The sequence below is a fragment of the Amphiprion ocellaris genome, chromosome 1 (assembly GCF_022539595.1).
Source record: "Amphiprion ocellaris isolate individual 3 ecotype Okinawa chromosome 1, ASM2253959v1, whole genome shotgun sequence".
NCBI classification, from domain to species: Eukaryota; Metazoa; Chordata; class Actinopteri; family Pomacentridae; genus Amphiprion; species Amphiprion ocellaris.
This window is the reverse complement of record NC_072766.1, coordinates 8,446,084-8,466,064: the sequence shown is the minus strand read 5'-3', so window position 1 is coordinate 8,466,064 and position 19,981 is coordinate 8,446,084. Positions and strand designations below refer to the sequence as shown.

General features: G+C 39.6%; 1 protein-coding gene across 2 annotated transcripts in view; it reads right to left on the bottom strand.

Moving 5' to 3' along the window:
• ankrd11 (ankyrin repeat domain 11) overlaps positions 1-19,981 on the bottom strand; it is a 101,329-nt gene that overhangs the window by 75,760 nt on the left and 5,588 nt on the right. For both annotated transcript variants that reach the window (XM_023298794.3, XM_023298795.3), the window contains exon 2: positions 1,096-1,175. The gene's annotated coding sequence lies outside the window, so the exon portion shown is untranslated. The remainder of the gene's footprint in view (positions 1-1,095; positions 1,176-19,981) is intronic.

Below are 19,981 nucleotides of genomic sequence, written 5' to 3'. Positions count from 1 at the left end.
CCTGCAGTGACTGCAATCACGGATTAATTTAATTTGTATCTCTCTTGCAAATTCTGTTTCAACATTGCCAAGTTTGTTTCAGTCCCTGCTATTAAACAGTATGTTTGTTGACAGAAATTTAAACAATTATGTCCTTCATCAAGCTGTGACTTGTATACAGTGGCATTTGTTTGAGAATTGTGGAACTAAACTTATGTGGCAGCAAACCCTGATTTCTGAAGCATTAAGATGTAAAAGTAAAGTGGTTGTTCATTCATAAGCTAAAATTCTACACGATCAGTCATTTTCAACTACAGTCATACTAATCACCAGGAAAATGCATCTGTGCCCATGAAAAGCATTTGTGAGTGAGACAAACAGAGAGTAACAGAGGACCTTGCTAGTTCTATACTGCAAAACTGTGACCTACTTTTTATAGACTTTAACACAGATAAACATGCATGTGCACACACAAACGCGCGCGCACACACTGACAAAGGGACAGGAAAGCGGAGGTTAGGCATGCACTAAGCCCCATTCTTAATACATGCATTCCACTGGATAGAGCTCAGTGCCGCTGTGCTTTTAGCCTGCTTGTTGGTACAAGCATCTCCTACAAAGTCTCCTGCATGCCTAACAATAAAAAGCAGAGCCTGATACCATGAGTACACACATAGACAATATATATATTTATATATACATACACACACATATACACACAAGCACACTCATGAAGACACCGCTTACCAACATTTTACATTTGATAAAAAAAAAGAAAACACATCACTCTACTTGTTTGGTTAAATATAAGATAAATCACCTGCCTGATGTTGCATTATCATGTTATTTACTAACCTAAAGAAAACATAGTAGGCACAATCGCCAGTGCAAATATGACGTCTCATTCCTGTGCTATCCAGCACTCAAGTTACTGTTTGTAATAAAACCCCACACACGGTATAGTATGTATCGGAATCCATATATTAGGAAAAAAAGAGAGGAAACCGCACAAACTGCCAAAAAAATGTGTTTAAAAAACAAGCGTTCAAGAGGCCTTGAAAGGGCAGAGAATCAGCTTGATGTTAGATTTTCAAAAAGATGTTATTGTCAACATACCGATTCCATGGCTGTGGGAGAATGTCAGTGGGCTAAAATCCAACTAGAAAAACACCTGCTGCTGCAGAGTCCACAGAGTCCTGAAAAACAAGATGAAAACAAAACCAAGCATTAATTACTAGGACAGCACAAGCAGTTTCACATTCCTTGCGATGGATGGGTATTGGGGTGAATGCAGAGGGTCATGTTTCTCCTCCCATGATCGGTTCTCCCTCAGTTCTCTGGCAAACTGAGAAAGGTCTACAGAAGAACTGGCTATACAGACAATGACATACAGTGAGGCATTTGTACCCCTGGTCATTCCTTCAACCCAACATTGGCAGTCCAAACCGTGTTATAATCCAAAACATCCAATCCCCATACCTAGTCCTTGTGTTCTGAGGCTGTTTATCATTTAGCATTTATCACAAAGCAAAACTTTGTCTTGTCTGCACCATATACCACACTTCACAGTGAACTGAGTATAAACAGGTTATCAGTTTACCAATACTTATGGAATAATTTTCAACTCAGGATCTACCTGCTGTGGGACAATTTGTAACCAACTGCATTTCAGGAAAGAATGATTTTTTGAAAGGTTATACTGCTGTGCATTCAGACTAAACAGCCATGTAGAGGAAAGAAAAATCACAGCTGTGGTCTAGCAGTACTTTAAACTGGCAATCAGAAATGCAGCCATAAGCAAACAGGCAACTATGGGTAGACCACCTCTGCAATGTTATCGTAGCAGCATTTCTATATATAACATAACATAGCATCCATATACATATATATAACACTTTCATATAATAACAGCAGCTATTAGAAGGCAATTGGTAATATCGGTAATGCAAGCAGTGATGAAGCACACTATCCAATTTTACTTTGCTCCAAGTGGTATATGCTGTGTTGCTGATATAGCAACATACAGTTTACAACAGCATCAACAAACTGCAAGCAAAAAACTTCAAAACTACATGATGACAGCACATGAAACATGCTACACAAGGTCTGTTGCATTGCACGAAAACCAGTGCCTCTTCCCACATTCCCATGAGCTTTTGGCATAAAAACAACACTAGCTTGATGAGTGAGAAAACCAAGCTGTGTTCCAAATTCAACACGACATATCATATCATTAAAGAGGAGATGCCTTTTACAAAATTTAAATCAGAAATTCTTCTCCAGAAGAAAGACCACTGATAAAGCATGATTATGCATTTTTAATTGTTCCCAGGGGTATGTGTCTGTTGTTTACCATCAATCTATAATCAGAGCTGTGTTAATTCCATCATGAATATACTGATATCCAAGAGCATGGAATTTCATACACTTCTAAAATAATGCACATTTATTCTTTTACATTGAATGAAACAGAAGAGGAGTCCCCACATATGGCACCATTTGAGAGACATGGTGGCAGTACAATTCAACACAGTATTTTTGTCCGACAAAGCATGGAGGCACACGACAAATGGCACTAATGGTGTATTCTATGTATACAAAATAGATTTCACAGTTGGTTTCATACCAAAAACTGCACACACTGTATATACTGTGTTTAAATATTGTTTGGAATAAACTGTTCAGATTTGCAGGGGAGAATGCAGCTAAACTGGCATTCTTCTCTTGTAATGTTTGTTGTACTTGTCACTACAGTAGTCAGCAAGTCTCCCTACTCTTCAGTCTGATGAGGTCTTTTAAATGTATGGTAAGGAGGGGGATAATCAAATATCTGGAATCTTTTGCTATTCGAGACAACACTTCACAACATTTATGTAATTAAGCATGTGAGCCAGAAAATAAAGATCACACAGTAAATGAAACAGCACGATGACATTTCTGGGACATGACAACAAGGCCAGAATTGCAAGTAACAGATGTAGTAAGAGGTTATTGGGTATGAGTTTCCTATACCTTTAGAGTAAATTGTTGATTTATGGCAGACCAAGAATTTAAACCTATGCGGTCTGTTCAAAATAGTTTTTATATTCCCAAGTTAATATGAGGCTGTTACTACATACATGTGAACTTCAACTTTTTGAAACCTAATTTACCATTTTAAACATGACTTATGCTGGATCAACCTCACAACAACAGAATATTATTATTTGTGATAATATGACATTTCCATTTTTATACATTTGTGTAATCATGTATAATGTAATGCAAAAGCATAACAGTAGAAATCCTGAAGTCAGTGAATAACGATGACCCTTCCCCCAGTCTACTCCCAACCATACAATGAGGACAAGGGTTTAGCAGGATTTAAACAGCATGACATGTGAGGGTATTTAAAAGAGGTGCAGGGTTGGGGTGGCATTCTAGTGATTATGGGACACACCCACTCCACTACAATCTGAACCCACATTTGTTTCATCAATCCGGTTTAAAGGCACTGTAATGGGACTGAAGAGCAGTCAGTAGCATCTAGTTGTCAGTTCTAGCATAACCAGTATGGCAGGTGGGAACGCGAGACAGGATTAAGGCCAGACCTCCCTAGGACAGCCTCAGTGGTAAGGAGGATGATGGTTAGATTCACATTTGTATTTGTACTGGAGTGGAACCTGTGGGGCTTTCCCAGCGGGAAGCACAGGATTGAGGGATTGTAGTAATCCAGCCAGGAAGCACAACACTAGCCTGACAGCAGAGTTTTGGATACAGCACAGTCAATCACCCTTGATGACTACCTAAAAAAACAGACATGCATGGCCGCACCAATGAGCATAACCCTAAAGGCAAGGAAGATAAAAGTTACCCTCCAAATTAGGGCTAATAACAAGGAGTCATAAGTAGTAATGCATACCTCCCTAACAAAACTTTAAGTGCCATATTATGGTATACCATTTCCTAACATAAAAACAACTCAGTGGTCAAAATATTGAAGCAGAAAGACAAAAATAACCTCCAAGTATTACTGTACAATGTAAATTTTGACATTCAGCAATGGTCAGGAAATGTAGCAGAGCCACTTTGATAAAGGAAACACCCATTCCCTACTTCAGCAAAAATCTCAAGGATGTACCAAGCCTCTTAAGTCCTTGTTTCAAATTTTTAATTAAAGTTTGATCATTTCTTATTTCTCGACAATGAAGGACTGTGCATATCCCCAGTTTTACTCAAACAAACGATGCAGATTCAACAAAACCTTCCAAGACACAGACAACACCTTTTTTTTTTTTTTTTTTAGAAAACATTCCTCCTCATGCAAGCAGTTGTACAACATATAAAATACATTCCTCTGCCTACAAGAAGAGAGATGATACAGATAACACAGCTGACAAGCAAAGCATATAGAAATGCACATAAGAAGCCAGCTGCACTAGCTATGTGAAAGACCAAACTTAGTTTAGCTAAAGTAGCACATTTCTTTAGTTGCCAAAGTCAGAACTGGAGGATGGGAGCTATGTTTGACCCATCTCTGTGTCTTTAAAAACAGACAATCCTACATTTACACCTGCCTCCACAGTGGGTAATGTACACAGAGGTGAAAAAGGAGTCAGAGGCTGAACTTCTCTCTCATTTTTTCCATTCATTTTACTTTTCACGTGTACAACTCAGTGCGACATTATGAATGCCTTTCAGGAGAGACACTATGAAAGTATGTGCCCTCATCCCTTACTTTAAAACTACATTACATCTCTGACCTTCCTTTCCACTCTGCCTTTGAGTGTGGCCAACAGATAAACATAACTGCGATATCTGACAAAGTCGGAGAATGTATGGTACGAACAAGTTATTTTTCAGCATAACCAAACCCTTATGTTGTCCCAAGAACGTGGTCCTTGTATTTATTCACAGGGTAAAGATTTCATTGTCTAGTTTACACAAAATGCTTTTGCATGCACATTAAAATAAAAAATGACAGTGCCACTGTTTGCCTCTGGATGTACATTTTTCATCTGCTTCAGCCTTGATAGTGGGGTGTGTCAAACAGAACTGTGTTTAGGTAAAAAATCCAACTAATCCAATATATTAACAGGGCATTATTGGTTGTGGACTGGGTGGCATTGACAGGCTCTTTAGTAATTGTTTCTAGCTAAATAATGTTGACTAAGGCATGCCAGGAAAGCATGAGGACACATATGTACAGCACACACACATTATCTGCTGATTAGCCAAAATAGGGACAAAACATCAATAATATCCTATCCAATAATATCAGTCACTAGATGGGCTAAAATTGCATGCACAATTGCATGCACTGAGACATATTTTTGCCATAATCTATTCATGCTATGTATTATTTGTGGCAAGCCTAATGCAGTGATGCTGATCCAAAGGTCAGAGGTAAAAGGCTAAACTGTGCTTAAAGATGGGCTCTATTTTATCAAGACTTGTGCCAAATGCACTGTCTCCTAAGTATGTGAAGCTGAAACCAAACATTCAGCATTATTATGTATAATTACAACAAGTTTCGAGTTGTGCATCACCATGACAACATGTCTGCATATTAAATTCTTCTGCGCTTTCACTGTCCCTGTTATCCAACAGATGAAATATCAGCAGTGTGTTTCAGAGTGTTTAGCTAAGTTCATCACAGCATTGCAGGTATTGCCATACCACAGAGGAAAGGAACAGTTTGTGAGCCATAGAGCGGTGAGCTACAACATATGTGTAGTCAAGGCAGCTGCCCTACAAGCTCCTCTAAACACTGCTGTAAGTAAGAAAGCTGATGAGACCAACCCTGGTTTTAACAGTGACCTTCAATAAGAATCAGAGGCTGTCTTTGATGCTGACAGACTATGACTGCAGATAAAGATAAATCTCTTCACTGGAGCTCTGAAAATGGCATCGCACCAGAGTGACTAAAACATTGGTTGCAGGAAAGCGGGGCCTATTGCTGGTCGGCTTTGCTTACCTAAACATGGCAGCAGCTGTATCAACACAGCAAATGTCCTACTATTTTAACTTACAATGACTAGACCCCCTGTTTACTACAATGTCTAACAGGCAAGGTTATGCTAACAGGCTTACAAGCTGTTGTGAAACCTAGGATATTAATGGGAAAGTTCAAAATCAAGGGAAGGTGTAATTGGTGTAAAAGGCAGTCCAAAGTCTTTGGTTAGTGAACATGACGGCCAGGTGAGGAAAAACAGAAGAACTGAAAGACTGCCGATTCAATGTGAGAAACCAGTGGTGACATATACATGTTTGTGTATAAGCCCAAAAGACGGTGAACTTTCCTACATCCAGTAGGATTAAGGAGGACACAGACACAGACACTTGCTTAAGGAAACAAACATCTTTGGTCCTGCTGTTATATCATTCGGCATCTAATTACAAAAGAGCTTCCCTTTCCACAACCTGGAATCATTGGTTTTATTTGGGAAGTTCAGACCATATAATGCAAATACACCAGTGCCCACCAGGGCTACAAAGTCCTTCTCTAGTCAGTCCTCTGTCTGGCTGCTCTATCAGAAAACAGATCAGAGCCAGCTGAAAGGCAACCTAGACCAACAGCACACAAAGCACAAACCCTTATCTGATTTCATAAATCCTGTCACTGTCTTCGTACACATCATGCAAGGGCAGTCATTCTAGGGATGTCATCGGAACTGTTACTGTGCTACAGTCTATGCCTAAATAGTGAACACGCAACGGTACTTGTTCTTCTGCGTTCCTATAGATGCAGGAGATTCTGAACAAAAAGAACACCCCATGCAATAGGGTTGGCAAGGGCTGGTGCAGCAACAGGTCTCCCTTGAAGTAGGACTGGGGAAAAAAAGATGAGATGGAATTTCAGGGGCAAATTTAAGACAATAAACCAAAACGTTAATAGACAAGCAGTGTCACAGAGTATTTGAAGTTTGGAAGGACAAAAGAGATAGTAGATCATCTCTAAGAAAATTCACAGGGCACCTACATTTTCTGGGGTTAAGCTGGAAGAATAAGGACTGCATTAGAAATCCATCCATCCATTATCTTTACCTAATTTATCCTCCTGTGGAGGGTCGCAGGGAGGGAGGGTGTGCTGGAGCCTATCATAGTTGGCAGGGCCACATAGACAGACACACAACCATGCATGCTCATATTCACACTTATGGCCAATTTAAATGGTAGGAGGAAGCTGGAGTACCAAAATTCTGTGCAGGCATAAGGAGGACATGCAAACCAAGGACCTTTTAGCTGTGAGGTGACAATGCTAGCCTTTGGGGTGCTAGCCAGCATTAGAAATGTTGCACAAAACTAACATGTAGAGCTTTTTCTGCTTAAAAGCAAATAAAGCAAGTAGCCAGATGATCGACTTGTGTAGTATTACATTAGCTTCAAGTTGTGTCATTTGCTGTCCAATTAATGCCAGCATGATAAAAACATGTAGGGCCACACAAATTAAAATGCACTTAAGGTTGAGTTCAGACTGAGATGAGTCTCTTCATGAAAAATCGCAATCGCCTTCTCAGTTTTAAAGATGCCATTCTGTTGATCCTGTGGAGATGCCAATATAGAAGGCCTCCAACAGAAAAACTCAGACATCTGACATGATAATTGAACATGGGTCAGCTTTAACTGAATGTTCAGGGAGGTGGTCTTTCAAGATGAAGCGCTGAGCAATAAATGTGCAAACTCCATGTGCATTACTTTTAATTGAATTGTGTAATACTAATGATATGGGATTTCTACTCTTTAACTTGTAATTGTTGCAACCTAAAAAAATAACCGCTGCTGTTACAATTCCACAGCAATAATATCCTTTTCTCAAAACATTACAAACATTTGTGTAATGTCTGATAAGAATTTAACATCACAGATCAATTACTCAAACTAGATTTTACTGGGTGTTATTTTATTGCTTCACCTATACCTGAAACAACACACTCCCATGAATGTGAACTAATGAAACAGTTTGATTTAATGATCAAAACTGATTTTGTTAAAATATTTCAAGATGACACCGACTCCTGACACTTGAACATTATTAACTGTGACTGAAAACCAAACACAAACTAAATATATGGGATTTAAAATTTATCAAGCAAATTTAGATAAACTTAGACTAAAAAATGCCGAAATACCATCATACTGCACAAATATGTATGAAATTAGCCTGGGGGATAGTGTGGTGCTACTAGTATCTGGGGGTGATCGTTGCTGTCACGAGAGAGCTCAGTGAGGGTCAGTGCAGAGATGTCAGTGATGAACCCAACCGTATATTAAGTCTGAGCACTAAACCAAACAAACAATAGGAAGCAACAGCAGCTCAATATAACATCCTGGGTTCAGCCTGCAGTATGTCAAAGCATCAGGTATCAGACCTTATTGTAATATCTTCACTAATTAGATTCAGTCATCTGCTCTTCTATGCACAAACACTGAAGGGGAAACCTGACACTGGAGGGTGTGGGGAGACAGCTGGGGGGAGTAGGGTTGGGCCAGAGGGAGGAGAGAGAAAAAGAGATGCACACCACACCTCTCCCCTTCAAAAACATCTACATTATTGATAAAGCCTGGTTTCTGCAGGGAGGGACCAGAGCACACCAATCCTTCACATCTCTAGCACGAGCGGCTAACATAGACAGCACATTGGCAGCTCAATCTAAATAAGTGTATCTAAAGACCACATATACTAATGTGAGATTAGCATCAGCGTATAAGATGGCAATGAAAGGCAATAAAAAAGCCTATTCAGAGGAGATTTTCAGAAGGGGTAAAAGATGGAGTAGGGAGTTAGAAAAAACTGCTTAAATAAAGATAAAAGGTAAGTCTTTTGGATGGCAGGAATGGGTAGATAGCAACTGAACAACAAACCAGCTAAATAAAAGCCTGATATCAAAAGCAGAGAAGTGAGGGTAGGAGGAGAAGGGGGGGGGGGGGAGAGATAAAGGCTGCAATGAGAAGGCAGCAGCAGCACTTGTGACACAGTTAGCGACAGCGCTTGTTTGTTCGGCACAGCCATGCCGCGGCAAGCTCAGCTCACACACTCACTCACTCAGCTCCCTTTGCTACAGATCTTCTGCTGTTGTCAAGGTAACAAGCTCTCTGGACAGGGAAAAAATCCTCACATTCAAAAGATGTCTTTTCAAATGCTTGCCTCAACCTGAAACTTGCATGTGTTCTCAGTATACAGCATGTGCATTTGAAGGTTGGTCTTCAAAAACGAACGCTTTTCCATTTTCCGTGGAATTTAAACATTTCCAGTACATGACGCTGAGAGCATTTTCTCTGATGTAGCTAGGATGAAAATGAAGGACAGCACTGACTGCACAGCAGTTTGGAACATTCATTTAGTTCAGAGTTTACTGAAACTAATCAATTTAAATTAACCCAAAAACACCAAGGCCAAAATGCCTCTTGTCTTCCAAATACAATCTTATCTGACAAGGTAAAACATCCATGGTTTTGCATGTAGTTAATCATCACTGGTATTTAAATAGAAACAGGCATAAAAATTAAAAGCATTCGCATTATGCTTGTACATTATGACCAAATGCAACTTGAGCTTGGAGAAAAATAGCGCAATTCAGCAAGACTTGTCTGTTCTGGAAATCAAAATTAAAGATTAAAGTGCTATCTTTTTCCATGATTAGAATGAATACATAACATTGTTAGGGTGCCTCACCATACTATGCATTGTGTGGAGTACAGCGCAACACTAAATGTATGCAGCTTTAGAACGTGGTACACATAATATCGGAATATTTATCTCTTGACTGATCTTACCACCTTACTCACAAATTCAGCAAAGCAGCCTACACAATTATCAAATCCAATTCTTCAAAGAGATGCAAAAACAACTGCATAGGCAGAGTAACAGCATCCAAAATGTATTTCATGATGTTGCAGAATCACTACTGCTTTACCATTTCAAACCCACTGATTAAAACGACATATATGGCAAGCCGTATTCGTAAATATCTTTTCTCTCCTTTCATTGATTGCAATGTACTGCTTCTTTTCTGTGCTTTCAGATATTTTCATATATCATTATACACATTGTGCCTAAACCGGTAGAAACTGCAGCAGGGCTACTATAGCAGCAACGGCCAGAGCTGCTGCATAGACAAAACACAAGAATGCAGAGGGGGCTGAGCAAGGCTCTGGACATATTATGTAATTAATGGCCACGACTGGACAAACTGTGATGGTGAAACTAATCAGGTCTATATTTAACTAGCCACACTTCAACTGATCTATAATCAGCGCCACCCTTTGCGACTATTACCACACTTTGCTTTTATTTATCATTTAATTATTCTATAGTATCCATACTGTAAAATGACAAAAACAATGACACTGTTCACCACAAATCACCAAAGTGATACCATCAAACTGCTCCCTCTGCCAGGCTGTCAAAAAACCACCAGTATTCATCAATTTACAATGAGTGAATCATCACTTTATTAGATGAAAGGTGTATACATTTTTCAAACAATAAATCAGTTTCAAAATAATTTTCGGATTTGTCACAGATATGTTTAACTGTCAACTGAAGCACACAAACCCCTTAAATCGCAATAACTGAAATAATGAAACACATGCTATCCAATAGTTCCTATTAACAAGCAGTGCTAATGTCATACATGTCTCTCTCACACACTGAACCTGCATTACTGCTTACCTGAAAGACATGCAAATTCCAAAACTCATGCCTATAAGAAGCATGGCAACAGCCTTTCCTATTGTTTTCTATATAAGCCTGCACATCAGTGTCAACAAGCCGTGGGATGGTGTGGATGGACTAGCTGCCCTGCCACTGCCCTATTTTACAGTGCAGATACTAGTTGATGCTCCAGAAAAGCAGCAGTGCTTCACAGACTCGCTCTCTTTATCGTCACATCCCAGCTACGCTATGCCGATTTCCTCTCGTCAGGTGATATGGAAAATAATCTACCAGGAAATAAGAGCATTCCTCTCACACGGAGCGACCAAAACAATGGATCCTAATACCCATGAGGTGTCAGAGCAGCCCTTTCCTTAGCTCTAGTCCATGACTAATAACTATTTTCAAGAAAGTTACACCACTTGGAAATAGGGTCTTGTTCAATTAAAATCAGCTAAGATACAATTTGTTATTATCGATTATCGGTTATCTATAATGTTCAAATGGCATATGATCGATTTTATAGTTGGTGTATACAAGACTCACTTAGATAGTTCACAGAAACTACGTACATTCCGATCCCTAATCATGATATTGCATACAGAATGAAGGACAAGGATACAGCACTTCGGCCTCCAGTTCTGAATTGACAAATGTACACAAGAGAGCCACAGTCATTGATAAGTATGGAAGACGATATTTGAAAAGCAAAAACTTTCATTTAATCATCCTGTAGTTGAATAGCCAGTGTTTTAAACGATGACAGTAAGTGAAGGCCAGCCTTCCTACTCAGCAACACTGTGATTTGATTTTTTTTTTTTTATTACGAAAGCTTGCTCTGCCATTCAGCCTCACACACAACCTGAGCGTTTCCACAGTTCTGCCATTTGTCATTTTCTGTTGCCATGGTTGCAGTGAAAGACAGAGCTTTATGAATATTGGAAATGGAGGAGTAGCAGCACATGGTACATAAACACCCGCACATGCTCTAACATCACAGAGCAAGTCGACTGTGTTCGTTTTGAATGCCTGCAGCCATCCGTTCACCCACACAATTCTCAGCCAGTTAAAAAGTAGCCATTTAATAAATATCTTCAACTGACAGATTGTCTCCACACATACACTAAATCACGTATCCAGCAACAAAGCCAGCTTTTCAGCTTCACACAGGGGTGTAAAACTTCCTATCAATGCATATTCTGTGTTCTTCAAAATACAGCATGTCACACATAAATAGAAAAATTATCACTGTATGGATCCAGAGTGTAGGTGTGATAAAGGGTAAAGCTGATGTTTATACTCCTATTTTGATGATCACATGAAGATATATTGGCTTGCTAGCACCTTGGTAGAAGAAACTGACTGGCACAATGAGCGCAGTTGTATGTGTAAGTGTATGCATATCAAACATGATGCCACAGTCACCTTGACAAGAAGACATTTTAGACTTTCCACATATTCTTTTGGGCTCAACTGTCATTGTCCCTCTTCTCCTTTTTGGCATGTTAACCACACACAAACACTGACTTCCTCTTAGAGATTTCTCATTGCGTCCTCATTGGAAAGCTGTCTAAACACCAGAGAAGGGTGTGCATGCATTATAGCAAGGTGAAACTACTGAAGAGCACACAGAGGAAGAAACAGCAACAGCGGTCTGTGGCTATGCATATATATGTAGAGAGAACACAACTCCCTAAAGAATTGTCACTGAAAATAAACATGCTATATGACAACACTATCTGAGAATACAGACTACACTTGAGCTACTATTACAAAGTGATTGCCAATAAAGAATACATACCATGAATATACATACACCCACGAGTGTTGTGCATGTTAATTTTTTCTTTGACTCCTCGAAGAGGCAGAAAGAAATCACACATTGGCCTGTTGCAGAGGGCTTTGATCTCACATATAAAGACCAAGTGACAACTCGCTGCACTCTCTTCAGTGGAGATATGGCTGCAGAACTGCATAATAGGGTAGAAAAATACAGGACTCTGGTTGGTGGCCATTGAATACACATAAGTGCTAATTTTATTTTTAGTCTAAAGCTTCAAATTTTTAATTGACATGATAAAACTAGAACAGTAACAGTAGTATTTTTGCCTACTGCTTAAAAATAATATCTCAACCACTTTCACACAGTCATGAATACAGATTCTGCATCATTTGAAAAAGAAAAGAACATATGTATCATGTAGTCTCTTCAAATTAGCCAACAACTGAAGTTTAGACATCAAAATCTACTAGCAGTGACAAGCTGCTCGCATATTTGCATTTGGGACTATACAAAAATATAGCAAGATCATTAACATGCACTACTTCACATTAAATGCTGCTGACTAAAAGCAGAAAGACTCCAATGCCCTTAGTGTGCACACAATATATTAAGATTTCTGTCATAGGAGGAAACAAAGCAAACTGTTAGGTCCAACGCCCTTAGCTTCCTGCACGCAGTGCTTCCTGAGGAACCAGGGCTACTGCATAGAGGTGGAGATGGGGGAGGAGACTGTCAGAGAGTGAGGGGAGATGAGCATGTGAGGATGCAGTATGCAAGAGTATTTCTGTGCTCTGAAATGCAAAGATGAGAAGGAAATGGTGGTAGAGAGAAAGTGGAAGCAGAAGAGAGAACAGAGGGTTAGGCTATGGAAAGAGGGAGGACAATAAGAGAGTTGAGCCAAGTGTGTTAGAGAGCAGCATAACAGAGCACCGCAGGGCTGAGTTCAGCAGACAATATCATCTATCCAAGAATCACAGAGGGTGATGTGATGAAATTTAACAGATATGTTGCACATGAGTAGAATCAGCATGTGTGTTTGTGAAAAACAGCTACACAGAGAGCATGTGTATTACCATAAGCACATCTGCAAATATCGACATAGACATAAAGAAAAATTATGTGGGGCTGGCATGGAAAAGGAAACCAGCAAGGGACGATCAACATTACTTCATTGTAAGTTGATGGACCAAAAACTCAAGCGCTCAACCAAGCCCTCCAAATTTAGCCCCTTTTCACTTAATTATTAAACAGGAAAAACATTCATAATAGAACAGCTGTAGCTTTAAATAGATTTCAATTTTGCATCCTTATGTCCAAGACCGGAGAGCTTGTGACAGAAAAAGAAGTCATCCAATTGATAATGCTGTTTAATGATATCAATGTTAACTACATGTCTTCCAGGTGTTATTTCTGCAAGCCATAAACCAAGGAGGTAACACTTTTTGATAGCTGACTATTCTAGAGAAGGCTAGGCTAGGGTGACAGAGACGCCCAGCCAGGAGCAAGGGGACAAGCTGACAACCCACCACATCTCCATCATGTGTCAACAAAAGCACCGAGACCCTGTGGCATCCATTTTTCCAATCCATTCTATTGTTGTGTCACATGCAAATGAACATCACACCTGTAAAATGATTGGCTGTCAGTGTGTCTCGTAGCACGTTTGTGGTTTGTTAATGCAAAAGCCTGACTGACTGAATTTTTGGAGCCAAAACTATGCATGTTAGGGATATATTGTAACACGAAAATGGAATCATTGTTAATTTACTTTCAAGGTATTTCGCATACAAGTTAGCAGCTTACCATAATGACAAAGCTAGACTACATACTACTGTCTGCTCAGCTGCTTCGTGTGCTGCAGACAGTGGTAAGAGTATTTTATGAAGTCACTCTACTGGACAAGGTATATGACAAGACAACTTTTAGATTATCAGTCATGTTTTTCTGCACTATGCGGTGGTTTACAAATAATCTGCGCCAGGGTTCCAATTTGCAACTCTACAAGTTAATTTTCTACTATACTGAATGGATGATAAAGACATTGTAGCTCAAAGCCAAGAAAAATGTATTCAATATAAAAAAATACTCATCCTAAAGCCTTAGGGAAAGAAGCAGCAACAATATTATATATGCACAATCTGTAGTACATATGGTAAAATGTTAAAAACATCAGTATGATCCTTAAACTGCTAACCTTTCCAAGAAAACTGTACATTCAAAACAGGCTATGCAGTGATTGTGGGTGAGAACTGGCTTTGCATAAGTAATGAAGAGGAATAAAAGGATGTCCTACATCCACGCCAGAGATTACACTGCTGGCTGCTGTTTCTATAAAAAGATTCATTGCAGGGAGTATGAGTGACACAGGCACACACGCAACCATAAGCACACACAAACACACAGATGGCACAAAAACAAGCCAGGGTATTTATAGGAAAGAAGGTTCTAGTATCAAAAGAACGCTAAAGATCAGTGTCTGTTTAACTGCAGTCACCCAATCAGTGTTCTGTGATGATTCCAAGCCTCGGAAGACAGTGAAAGCTGGAAAGATAAGCCATTGCTCAAGGCCAAACTAAGGTGTCTTCTATCTTTCCTGTTCTCCTACTTTCCACTTCTCATTTAGACTACTTCCTTTCTCGGCAAAACAAACAAATCAATGAAGTATCTTGACAATGCGTGATACAGGAATACAATGCTGATGCACAAGCCTTGTTATAAGGGCCAAACACATACTAGACTGTAGCTTTAAGAACTGCTCTGTGCTGCCACATATTCAGGAGGGAAAGTCCCTGTGCAGGCTGACTGAAGATGATGTGATTTTCCACTCCCCACTGACTGCTCTGGTTAAACACACCAGCTACACTGTCCTCGTCCAAAAAAGCACGTTATATTATCATATTATACATTCTATTATTTAATAAGAATATTCTTAACAATACCACTAATCATGTGCTGTTAACACATTATCAGTGGTATTAAACAATAAAAATATTGCACACAAATTATAGTTTCTGTAGCTTTCTAGCCACAGATATGGAACATACCTTTTTTTTTTATTTAGCTAGAAAGTTAGTTAAGCATCCTTGAAGGATTAAGTAACATTCAGCTATGTTGTCTCTTATCTGTTGGACAAATTAAATGATCCCATTGTTAATCTCGTACTTACAATACAAAACCAAAAGAATCAGAAAATTGTGTCTACAGTGCAGTACTTTGACAAGCTAGTGTAGCAAACTTCAGATAACTATCTTCATACATCTGTATCTTAACTTCCTTGCTATAGTACATTTCCAGATCCAGATAACACAGCATTGGTCTCTCCAATCATATCTGTACATCAGCTCTTTGCACATGGTTTTCCACCTACACTTCTTGATTGGACTAAAGCGCATCAACCTTGCATGATTTACATCTGATCTGTTCTCATATGCAACTGAACCATTACCAAACAACATGGCTTCATGTTTTGGAATTAACATCACTCAAGATTCTTCAACCATGTGAGCTCCACCTTCTCTCGTGCTTTTCAGTTTGTAATTCCACGTGACACTCCTATATTACAGATGCAAACATGCCATCACACAACTATACTGTCAGTACTGAGGAATAAGAATTTCTTGTCACGAGGAGGTATGTTATGGACAATACAATAAGCAACAGTCTCCTTGTGACTTTAGGAAACTGCCACTGTTAAATTTTTATGTTAGGCCTGAACAATTAATATATTTCAAATCGAACTGCAATTTTAAACGATGCAATGAGCAAATTGCAACGGCTGCTTTTTAGGATATACAAGGTGTGGCTATGAAATAATGACACTTGTGCCCTAATTAATTTTTATTAAATTTGAGCAGATTGAAACTTTCAGGAGATATTTATGCTTGTCCACTGACCAGTGTATACTACATGATTCAGGCATGCATACTGTGGAACAAACGACAAAAGCCCAGCCTCATTATTTAATAGCAACTTGTACATTTTGCAGCAAGTCTGACCCAGTGCTTAAACTGTGGTGTCAAAAGTTTAACAAATTAATGACATCCTCCTTGTGTCCACCACATTTTAAGTGTGTTAGACAGTAAGTCCAGAACTCAAGCTTGACTTAAAGCTACATGAAAAATAAAAGTGCAAAATAACAATCTTGTTTGCAAGCGCCCAGACATTTTCCCCAAATAATTCAGCCCTAGTTTATATGTTAAATACAAATAATAAAGTTGTCTGATAAGAATGTTCTTTGAGGAAGGCCAGGAATAGTGGTTGCTGTTATTATGCTGCGATGTGGCTTATTTTGCAATGTAGCAATCATAAAATAATGTTTGTCTGCATAAACAGCTTTGCTCTGCATCAATGGGGATTTCTTTCTCCCTCGTACTCCCAAACTCTTGGATGTGAGTGTCAAGCATGGTCTACAAACCCTCCAGACACACACACACCAACACCATTAAAACCCAAGCACCAGCGGCAGGTGTGTGGACAATGTAGATTAGTTTAGTAAGACTGCACAGGGCAAAAGATGACAGACTAGTTTTATCTATACACAATTCTGACCAGAAGATGACGTATCAAGCACGATGAAATGTAAGAAGAGATTTAATCATTTTTAGAATATTTTGCTATGTCAGTAATGGAAGCAAAGATTTAAAAAACAAAATAAAAAGGTTCTGACCTCCCTCAGGCTGAAAAGACAATGGAATGGCAGATTTTGCCATCCAATAAATGTGTTCAAAATCAGCGTGGTAGTAGAACCATTACTGACCCTAAATGAGCCAACTGCTGCTTGGCATGTGCCTTATCACTGTCCTCCCATGCACCTGACCTATCTAATGCTTCATAGTTTCACTAGCAATCTTCAAGTGTGAGTACTTGAACATCATGTCTCTCAGCAAAATAAAAGTTTTGCTGAGTGTGAAAGAGCACTAAAACAACAAACTTGTAGTTGGTGTATAGCCTAAAATCAGCGGGGTACTTTGAAAGTATTTAAAGACATTTCTACAAGTTCCATTGAAAAGATGGACAAAACAATAGACCTGTAATTCCAGTTAAAGTGATAGACCCATTGCACAGCTTCATGTCATCTACCTAGAGAGGGAGATTGAGAATATCTGACTAGTTAACAACGTATTTTGCTAGATGATGTTACACTATGCTGTGGCAAAGGTTCTCTGTCTGCTTTTTACTGCAAGCACTGTAATCATTCAAAAGAATGCGAGGGGTGCGGTTTTTTATGCACTGATACTGCCAGTCCAAGCATGGCTTTAACATATTCCCCCAAATGTCTCTCAATCATGGTCACATGCACACCTCCGAGGACATCTAAGTTATCCTGGAAAGCTGGATGAACTCAGAAAAATGACACACTGGCCCCATTTGTCTGAACTGGAGTTTGTGTCTGAAGCCCCTAATGAGTTATGGAACAGGCTTCTTCTACCAATAGCACAGCATGACCTCCATTACAGCGAGCCAGAAACACAAACTTTAAACTCCACAGCCCATATAAGATTTGTAAAGAAGCTTTGACAAAATAAGTTTCAATTCAAATGACACAAGTAAACAATTTGTCTAAAACCAATTACCCACAAAATATGGAATACGAAAAAAACAAAATCAACAATGGGTAAAGTAGAGTACCTTTTAAACAGACAGTGGAATGAATCACAACCTCTTTATAGCTACCGGCCTGGCTGTAAAGACAGAAAATAGCTGAGTGGTGAAAATGCATGTACTGGTCAAAAAGGGTGCTTAGATCCTTTGTGTTAAGTATACTGCCCCACAGCATGCTGGGGGGGAAAACAAAGTATGGCTGCACGTACTGGTGAGCAGAGGCATGGGCCCCGACTGGCAGACCTCCTCTCTTTGGTATTTAGGTATGCCTTTACTTTTCATTCACATCCCACCCGCACAAGCGCAGAGGCCCATCTCCCCACAGTCATCCCCTCCCCCTTTCCTGTTGTTGCATTTCAATATAAATGGGTAGATGAATGGGTGCAGCTGGCCCATCAAAAGGCCAGCCCCGCTGAAGGGCCTTGGCGATTGAGATTCAGCCAGGCCACACCACCTCTACCCTCCCCCACCCACCACTTTGTCCCAACACCCTTACCCCCCATCTCAACTAGTAGCTTATTCACAACATGAAGAGGACAACGGGGCACAACAAAGCTCAAAGAGGACTGATTTCGTAGTTTGTCTCTGAGCATAACTGTAGTCAGCATAAAGCACTTTCTCCAAGTGGCAATAAATCCTAAACATCTATATTTTAGGATGACAAAGGTTGGTTACGGACAAAGCACAAAATACTGTCCCATTTTTGCAGTGAACAAAAAAAGAATGGAAAGGCAAAACTCCTTTCACACACACATTGTTTACCATAAATTTAACACCATTCAACTGTTAGGGATGTCATGTAGGAAGGAGGGGCTGCCTCCACAATGATGAACAATCAGTCATGGGAATTTGACTGCTCAGGAAGCACAACATTATTTCAGCTCTGTAACAGCAATACTGCCCGGACAACAGTGCTGAACATCAATGCTTTATATATCTGCAATGCTAGGACACTAACAGCATCTGATTTCCAGTAAGAAGACTTCAGTTCTCTTGGGGTTTGTTGTGTATCACTACCTGAACATGTCAGTGTGAGGCACTGTAGAAAATTATTTGTCACCCTGTGATTAGCGCCTGCATCTCATCACCTAACTGGTTCAGTGTGTGACAAACAATGGCGAAAAACTAGATTTAGATTAACTTATTACATCAACAATGTTAAAAAAAGGAATGTATGACTGAATTCCAAAGGGTGACTAACATTAAATGCTATTATAAAAGTCAGTTCTATACACTGAAGGTTCTAAATGGGAAAAGCATGAACAATAAATAACAAGTTAGCATTAAAGGAAGCCAGCGATTCTAATCAAATACACTTTTTTGGCAAATTCTGTGATTATCCCTGTGTGGTTGGCTAGCTGTTTCCTCTGCAAGTAGCTATCCATTTAGGTGTTCATGCACAGGCCTGGCTCTGTAAGTGGGAAACCAACAAAGTGGTCGGACTCATCCACACAACACTACTCCAGCATGTCTGCATTCAAACTCATCCACATGTGTGCTAGTGCACAATACAGGGAGTAAGGGAGGGAGAGAGGAGATGGGAGGAAAGTGGGAATGACAGAGAGGCTAAATCTGACACATGCTACATAAATATTCGCAATCTTTGTCTGAGAAGAGCAGACCTAATTTTTCACAGAAAAAAATAACAACTATGCATGTACTATTTTCTGTTTTACAACACAGTTTAATAGGAGTTTAAAACATATCGGTGGGCCGTCTTAGCTTTAGATAGACATGGAAAATCTTTTTAAAAAGGAGCCTTAATAGTGATTAGGAGACACAGGGATGGTGAGAGATTCCAAGGAAGAAAAGCTGTCTTGTCTTTTCCCCGTGTGTCAGCGACACACTGAACAGACCAGGACAGTGGTGCCCAGAGGGACACATCACACAGACTGTCTCTGCCATCCGAGACCTGGCCAACTAACCTGAGGACATTTCCAACCCCACGCATGGATAATACATCATCCCATGCAGCCTCTTGC